The sequence below is a fragment of the Gekko japonicus genome, unplaced genomic scaffold, assembly GCF_001447785.1.
Source record: "Gekko japonicus isolate JY-2015 unplaced genomic scaffold, Gekko_japonicus_V1.1 scaffold462, whole genome shotgun sequence".
Classification (NCBI taxonomy): Eukaryota; Metazoa; Chordata; class Lepidosauria; order Squamata; family Gekkonidae; genus Gekko; species Gekko japonicus.
Genome location: NW_015175369.1, coordinates 194,672 through 203,583, shown reverse-complemented (window position 1 = coordinate 203,583; position 8,912 = coordinate 194,672). Strand labels below are relative to the sequence as shown.

The window sequence follows — 8,912 nt, the reverse complement described above, 5'->3', positions numbered from 1 at the left end:
AAGGTATAGATAGGGGCTCTGTGGCAAGTGATGCTCTGTCTTCTTGGTGCTTGGAGTGTGTGTCAACAGTGGGAGGGCTTCTAATGTCCTGGCCCCACTGGTGGACCTCCTGATGGCACTGGTATTTCTGGCCACTGTGTGACACAGAGTGTTGGACTGGATGGGCCTTTGGCCTGATCCAACATTGGTGTCTCTTATGTTCTTAAGTTTTATGTGAGGGTATCTCACTGCCTCCCACGAGGCGCATAATGTCACTTGTGATGCAGGCACTCTGTAAGAACAAACAAACGCGTGATCACCCACAGTCATACAAATGTAGTGCCCATGCAACTGAACGTTGAAGTGGGACACTTGGCTCATAAATGGTACTATGTGCATGGTGTGGGCGGGGAATGCCAGGCACTTCTCCAACACACAAGCTGGGTCTTAACTATGTATTTCATGGCAGTGCTTATGTGGGGGTATCTCACTGCCTCCCACGAGGCGCATAATGTCACTTGTGATGCAGGCACTCTGTAAGAACAAACAAACCACATGCACGCGTGATCTCCCACAGTCATACAAATGTAGTGCCCCATGCAACTGAACATTGAAGTGGGACACTTGGCTCATAAGTGGTACTATGTGCATGGTGTGGGCGAGGAATGCCAGGCACTTCTCCAACACACAGGCTGAGTCTTAACTATGTATTTCATGGCAGTGCTGTGTGATTTAGGAGAGTGCCGTGGAGCCAAAGAACTGTGTATGATATTGTCAGGCCCCCAGCTCAAACACTCCCCACACACACTATAGGCAGTGAAATGCTGTATTAGAGATATGCTTGCTGTAGGTACAAGAACTTTTGTTAGGACTGGAGAAAACCATGGGAAACCACAGGTTATAGGTAAAAGCATAAAATTCCACACATTCATACGTCACCCCCACCCCCAGCGTGTGAGCTAGCTCACACTAACTCAGCTTAGAGGGAACACTGCTCCCCACACACACTATAGGCAGTGAAATGCTGTATTAGAGATATGCTTGCTGTAGGTACAAGAACTTTTGTTAGGACTGGAGGAAACCACGGGAAACCACAGGTTATAGGTAAAAGCATAAAATTCCACACATTCATACGTCACCCCCACCCCCAGCGTTTCTATGGCAACATGGACAGATATATGGTGCCCTATCTAACCTAGCCAGGTGAAGAGAGTCTCCAAGGTCGATCTCATGAGAACCAACTCTTGGGGCACACTTTGAGAAACGGTTATGGCTGCTACCCCCATGCACTCATACAACACACTGACCCCTCAGCTGCTACCCCCTGCACTCATACAACACACTGACCCCTCAGGGATTCAAAATGACAAGGGAAGGGAAGGGAAAGCAAAACTTAAGGAAACGAAAGTTAGGCCTGAGCTTGACAGATATTCCACATGCACAAGTTGACTTCCCTACTTTATTCCCCACTGCAAACCCCTTGCAACACCCAGCCGCTGATCTGAACAAATGGGGGACATTTCAGAACATCACGTAATGCAGGACAGGGGAGAAATTGGCAACATTGCCCTGCCTGGCAGTTCTGGCTTCCCCTGTGCCCAAGCAGAAGCAGCTTCTGCTCATGGGAGAGCCATTTTGTGTTCAAGCCAATGCTAGGCCAACACTACTCTCTGCACCACAGTGATTGTATCCTTTCCGTCTTTTTCACATGCGCAAGGCATTTCTTGCGGTTCATTTTCAAAAACCATTGAAATCCTGCAAACCACCTGTTGTGCATATCCATTGCTCCATATGCACATTCCTATTTTGTTAACAATTATATATTGAAAATATGAGAGCCAGTTTGGTGTAGTGGTTAAGTGCGCAGACTCTAATCTGGGAGAACCGGGTTTGATTCCCCACTCCTCCACTTGCAGCTGCTGGATGACCTTGGGCAAGCCATAGTTTTGTCAGAGCTGTCCTTGAAAGGGCAGTTCTGGAGAGAGCTCTCTCAGCCCCACCTACCTCCCAGGGTGTCTGTTGTGGGGAGGGGAAGGGAAAGGAGATTGTAAGCCATTTTGAGACTCCGAGTGAAGGGCGGGGTATAAATCCAATCTTCTCTTCTATGTTGAAGTGCTACACGTTGTTGCAGCCCGGGCACAAGTGGAACTGTGCTGAATACTTTTTCCTTTCCACGCACGCCTGGCTGGATTCAAGCCACGGCTTTCAACACAGCTTATCGAGTCCCTCAAACAATGGAACCCGCTCGTAATACAAAAATAAACTAGGGAAGCAGATGCTGTTTCCATGTCTTTGCGTCCGTCCTCAGGGTTTTCCTGCCACGGCTGCTCTGACTGCTGTTCTTCCTTTGGGTCATGACAAATATGGGTTGAAAAGTCATCTCTTTCTCCCCCATCCCCCCTTGCCAGAATAGGCTGCAAATTTAAAATTCAGAAACCAACTGTTATCAGTTGGAAGAGACAATCTTCTTTCCCTGTGTGGCCGTCAGTTCACCCCAGAACCCAAAAAGCCAGTTTGGTGTATGAAAGCCAGTTTGGTGTAGTGGTTAAGTGCACGGACTCTAATCTGGGACAACCGGGTTTGATTCCCCACTCCTCCACTTGCACCTGCTGATGTGACCTTGGGTCAGTCACAAGCTCTGGCACAGCTGTCCTTGAAAAAGAGCAGTTTGTGTCAGAGTTCTCTCAGCCCCACCCACCTCACAGGGTGCCTGTTGTGGGGAGGGGAAGGGAAAGGAGTCTGTAAGCCGCTCTGAGACTCCAAGTGAAGGGCGGGGTATAAATCCAATCTCTACTTCTTCTTCTTCTTGTGGGACAGTAGCAGCCGTGTGCTAAGGGTGTGTGTGTGGAAGAGTCAAAACTCCTGTATACTGAATTTTCTGTGTCTTGGAAATGATCCACTACCAGTGTTCCCTCTAATCTGAGTTAGTGTGAGCTAGCTCACAGTTTTTTAGCCTCCGGCTCACACATTTTTGCCTTCGCTCAGGAAGGATGGCTCCAGAGCAAACTAATTTATGCAGCAGCCAGATCGCTCGCTCACAACTTTCATGCCAGTAGCTCATGAAGTAGAATTTTTGCTTCAGGTTTTTAGTCCGAGAGCCAGTGTGGTGTAGCAATTAAGAGTGGTGGTCTCTAATCTGGAGAGCTGGGTTTGAGTCCCTACTTCTCCACATGCAGCCAGCTGGGCAACCTTGGACCAGTCACAGTTCTCTCGGAGCTCTCTCTGCCCCACCTACCTCACAAGGTGTCTGTTGTGGGGAGAGGAACGGAAGGTGAGTGTAAGCCACTCTGAGACCCTCTTGTGTAGTGAAATGCGGGGTATAAAAACCAACTCTCCTTCTGTCAGCATCTGTTTCCTGAGATCTTCTAAGAAGAGCCATCTGGGGTTTTGCATTCAAACTAGGTGCTGCGCCGTTCCTAGAAGATGATAATCTTCCAGGGCACCTCATGCTATGTCTCTTCCCAACCCATGCCAGGAGGCAGACTGGTTTGCTAAAAGCAAACTTGTGTCTTTTCTGAGATGTTTGATGTTGGTCTGCAATTACCTGCTCAGTTACTTTTCCTAGAAAGGAGAAATTAAAGGCTGGGTGATATTGGAAGCATGATTAGTAGGTACAGATTGCTTTTTCAGAAGAGGCTTAGGTATCCACCCAATTAGTACATTACTTTTGTGGAGTGGTTTTCTCTGGAAACGACTCTGCTGTTGTTCGTCACCAGTGGCGCTGTGCTAGCTGTGAACGTTCCAGTTGTGTTGGCGTTTCCTAGACCAGCAGCCCAGTGAAAACCATATGGGCAGCTGCAGTAGGTGAACGGCTTCCCTCTCTACGGGTCTTGCAGTTCTCTGGGTAATGGCTGTAGTTTCTTAGTCTCTGGAAATGTTAGTGCCTTGTGGTTCTGAAAACCAGACAGTTTAGAGAAGCATTTCATACATTTATTTATTTATTTATTTATTAGACTTTTACCCCGCCCTCCCGCCGAGCATCTTTGCTTCTGCAAAGTGTGAAATGTGCTAAGGTGCTACTGGATTCGAATCTAGCTGTTCTACTGCAGACCAGCATGGCCACCCTCTGAGACTTGCAGGCTATAACTAGGGATGGGCATGAACTGCATTTTTGTGGTTTGGCTCAGTTTGTGAAGCATGAACTGAACCACGAACCCATACAGACCAGGATGCTGGTTCACAAACCGACCCAGTTCATATTGGTTTACGAGCCATTTAAAGTTTAAATCCCTGCTTTCTGGTCCCCGCAGCTTTTCACGGGGAGCAGAAAGCAGGGGTTTCCAAACAGCCGAGCAGTGGGGCTGCCCCTCAGCTAGTTGGTTTAAATGGCTCTGAACCAGTTAAACCCTTCTTTCCGCTCCCTGCGAAAAGCCGTGGGGAGCAGAAAGCAAGGGTTTCCAAACAGCTGAGTGGCGAGACAGCTGTTTTTGCTCTTCATGAACCGACACAAACTGTACAAAAATTCATGGAAGTTCATGGCAGTTCTTCATTTTGTGAACATTTTTTTCACCAACCACGAACCGCCCAAAATTTGTGATGAACTTCAGTTCATGCCCACCCCTAACTAACACTTTTGGTGATGGTCTAAAATGTAGTTTGGCAGAATTGGGGGGGGGGGAGTTGTATAGCTGGGTTTTTTCAGTTTGTAGCTCTTGCTTCCCCAAGGGTAAAAAATTCCACATCTTTGTTATTAACCAGTTGCAATTACTGGTACTGCCCAGTTGTTGATTAAAGAGCACAATTGGACATTGTTGTCCAAGAGAGAACTGATGTAACTAACTTCCTTTCATGAAATGACATTTTAAAAAAATATAAGTTTCATTAATGCAACAATAGTAGCATTGTGGCTTTGAGGTCAGCGATATCAGGGTGGCATGCAAAGTTCTCTGTGAGCGACAACTGAGAGCTGTGCAATTTGCAGCCCTAGCCTCTCCATCCATGTCTGCGCAGAAGTGAGTCCCACAAAGTTAGTCAGAAGATTGTCACTGAAGAAGTGTTCGGTAACTTAGCAGGATGGCCAGCAGTCTCCTGGGCCAAGTCATTGTCACTGACGCCGTATCCAGGCTGACTGGGCATAGAAACTGAAGTATTATGCATTTTTAGATGGGCCATCTCCAAAAGTATGAAGAGGTTTAAGTTACAATCTGCAAGTCATGCTTCTTGCTTTTAGTGGTTTTCCTTGCTTTTTCCTTGCTTTTAGTGGTTCGTTTCTTTTACACGATATGTAGTGTATAGCAGTGTTCCCTCTAAGCTGAGCTAGTGTGAGCTAGCTCACAGTTTTTTTAGCCTCTGGCTCACACCTTTTTGTCTTAGCTCAGGAAAGATGGCTCCAGAGCAAACTAATGTATGCAGGAGTCAAATCTCTCGCTCACAACTTTAATGCCAGTAGCTCACAAAGTAGAAATTTTGCTCACAAGACTCCAGAGCTTAGAGGGAATATTAGTGTATAGTATTTGCTGCCACAAAGTGTGCTGGCCTTAGCCTGGGTCCAAACTGTATTACGTTTGTGATGCACAGGGTTGATGTTTCCCTGATCTGATGCTGAGGCAGTCAGGCATCAGGAGCAAGGGAACTTGGGGGGGGGAGGGGCTATGGTGTGGTGGCAGAAGGGGCTTCAGCCTCCCCCCCCCATGCTGATTTCATGATTCAGAACAGACCCGGGGGGAGGCATTGTTTGCTCCACTGAGGGACTCTGCACATGTACTGATGGTCTACACGCACAACCACCCTGTGGGGCAAATAATGCCTGCCTAGGGCCATTACAGGTTGAGGGAAAGGAGTGAGGGATGACGGAAACTTCTCCTTCCCATGTCATGGTCCTGATCCGAATCAGGGCTCTAGGCGCTTGAAAAACAAGTTTCCCCCTCTCCCAAATGTTGGGGGTAAACTCAGGTTGGGGGGAACCCCAACCCTACACATTACAAATCATAACTTGTAGTTTAGCCCTTAGATGGCTTTCAGAGAGGATTAGACTAATTTATTGAGGTTAGAGTAGGGTTGCCAGGTCTTACCTAGCTGCCAATGGGGGTGCTCCTACCTGGTTCCAGGATCTTCTGGCATGCCTGCCGCAATGACATCACTTCCGTGTCATCGCACTGGGCATGTCGTGTGGAGGATACTCTAGCATTTGGGCAAAAAAACCCTCTATGGTCACCATAGAGCTTTAACCCAAATGCTAGAGCGTCCCCCATTCGACATGCTTGGTGCGATGACATTGCTCCAGGCACGTCAGGTGCGATGGGGCTTTTCGGGAGCAGGACTCCCCTACCAGCCAACTCATAATCAGTGGCTTGGGGCCCTCGAAAGCAGGGGAACCCCCACCCCCATTGGGGGGGTGGCAACCCTAGGTTAGAGCTAGCCATGGTTGCTAGCCATGATGGCTAAAGGGACTCTTCTTGTTCAGAGGCAATGTATCTGTGAATGCCAGTTACTGGGGTTGGGGGAGAGGGCGCTGTTACCGTCATGCATCTGGTTGGCTGATGAAGAAAACGGGGGCTGGACTAAAGTCTCATAAAGCTTAATGTGTCAATGGTAATGAAACATTAACTCATTGGATGGGCTATTCCAGTTCACACATCGCACTGCTTCTCCTGTCTGCTAGGTCTTGCTTCAGACACTTCCCACGACATCGATATCCCTCTATTTTTCTGAGTCCCGCGTCTCTTAAAAACAGCACCATATTGTTGGAAGCTGTTCTTGTGTATGTTTGACTGTCTGGAGTGACCCAGTGTCAGTCGGCTTAGCATTTGATCCATTTTTAAATGTTTTAAGCATTAGGAATTATTCTTCTGGAAAATCCCCAGCTGGCAGCTACAGCCAAATTTCCACTTCACCCATGTGGATCTGTTGTTTTGTTTTTAAACAAAGTTTTCTGGTACCTTGTGAAAGCAGGAGACAACTGTCTACCTCTTAAAATTTCCTTTTGAAGGTTGTGCACGAAGATGTTTCAGGGCAGACCATCTCTTTTGGCTTCAGCCCTACCCCTTTCTTCCACAGGCCAGCGGATGGGCACCCCAGAGCAGGTTTCCACCATGGGGAGGATGTAGGGTTGCCAAGTATAGCTTACCTCCGCAGCAGGGGAGTCCCGGGTGGATCCTGGCGTGCGCTGCACGCACGTCACCAGGAAGTGACATTATGACGCCGGGCACGCTGGGGGCGGGGCCACGACCATTCGAGGAGAAACCATAGAGTTTCCCATCGGATGGTCGTGGCCCCGCCCCCAGCGTGCCCGGCGTCATAACGTCACTTCCTGGTGACGTGCATGCCGGGGTGGGGTTCCCCCCGGGGCCCGATTCCGCGGCGGCAATCGGGCCTCCAAAGCGGGGGTTTACCCGCCACCCGCCCCCACTTGGCAGCCCTAGGAGGATGGGTGGCCAAAGTACCCACCCTTGCCATCGGGACTGCTTGGATAGGGCCAGCAGTGTAGTGAGGGAAGGCCCTGCGGCTCCCTTTGCAAAGCTGGGAATGTTTTTTGGGTTGTTGTCGTTGTTTCAGTTGTGGTGTCTGCACAAGACGTTGTTCTTCCATATGGGAGAGGTTAACCCTCCAGTTTTTAAAGCGTTTTGGGTTTTTCTGCAAACCTGCTTTTACTGAGTGACTCCTGATGTCTAATATGGGTGGATGTGTGTGCGTGCGTGCCGCGCAGGTTTTCTCTTTGTTCCCTAAACTGTCTTCATGCACCCACTTACAGCTGAATTTGTTTTTCAGCTGTACGTAACCTCCCTGGCACTCCAAAAGCTCTTATGAGAAGCTGTTAGACTCTGAAGTGTTTTGCTGGTTTCAAACCAAACAGTCAGTCATGCGTCCCCATGTGATCTCCTCTAGAAGTAAATGAAATGTTCTGAAATAATGGGGGTGTGTGTGTGACTTCTATGGCACCCCTCTGAGCTCAGGTACACGGAGGTGTCCTTTTTGAAAATGCCTGTGCCGGTATGTGTGGGGGAGGGGGAGAGCAGGAATCTCCCAAAGTGCTCTTGGCCCTCTGCCCAAAAGTTAAGTCATTATTTCCAAAGACTGAAGAGGTCTTAACCCCTAAAATGGCTGAACAGTACATTGAAGTTTAACTATGTCATCACCTGGAAAGGAGAATGGTTGTGTGTGAATGAGATGTGGGTGGAACCAACAGATCTGACCTATGGAGGGTCGTTTTCTGTAGAAGGAAGCAGTGAAACTACCTCATAATAGGGTATATTAGGTATATCTATTCCCTTGCTGCCAACCCCCCCGGTTTGCCAGGGATCCCCCGCTTTGGTCGGGGGTCTACCCGCCCCCAACACCCACAGCCACCCCTCTCCCTTCTCTCTTGAGAGAGAGGGGTGGCTGCCTTTAAGTTCATGGAACTTGCGTTTCCTCCCAAGCCCAATCTCCGCTTGAGATCAGGCTTGCAGGGAAATGCCAGCTCCGGCACTTAAAAGGGAAATGCAGGCTCCGTGTACTTAAAAGGGAAACACCGGCTCCTTTAAGTGCAGGAAACTGGCGTTTGAGGAGATGGGCGCGTGGGCGGGGGGGAGCGGACGTCCCCAATGTGACGTCATCACGTCGGTGATGCCCCGCCCCTCCAGGAACGCCCCCAAAGTCCCCCACTGGGGGCGGAAGATGGACTTGGCAACCCTATGGTGTGCTGCAGGGGGATGGGATGGGATGGGATGGGTTTTGAAGTTCCCTTCCCTTGCCCTGGTTTCTAAACGGTCTTTGATGTTGTAACTGAGATTCCAAGTCTATTTTCCTGTGCCTGGCTGGCCACAGGCTACCATTGAGTATTAAGTGTGCATCTCTGAGGAGGTGCTAGTGTGTTCTGTCCCAGAGGCTAAACTAAAGGTTTGGAATCCCTCCCTTGGGGAAAAGCCGGGATTAGTTAAAAAGGGATTCTGGTGGCATATTGTTCTGAATCCAGAGAGGGTAGCCTACCTTTCTGGGTTGTTGTTTAATGTATT

General features: G+C 49.0%; 1 protein-coding gene across 2 annotated transcripts in view; it reads left to right on the top strand.

Moving 5' to 3' along the window:
* Nucleotides 1-8,912, top strand: part of LOC107122389 (tropomodulin-3-like) — a 41,178-nt gene that overhangs the window by 5,179 nt on the left and 27,087 nt on the right. The window lies entirely within an intron of this gene.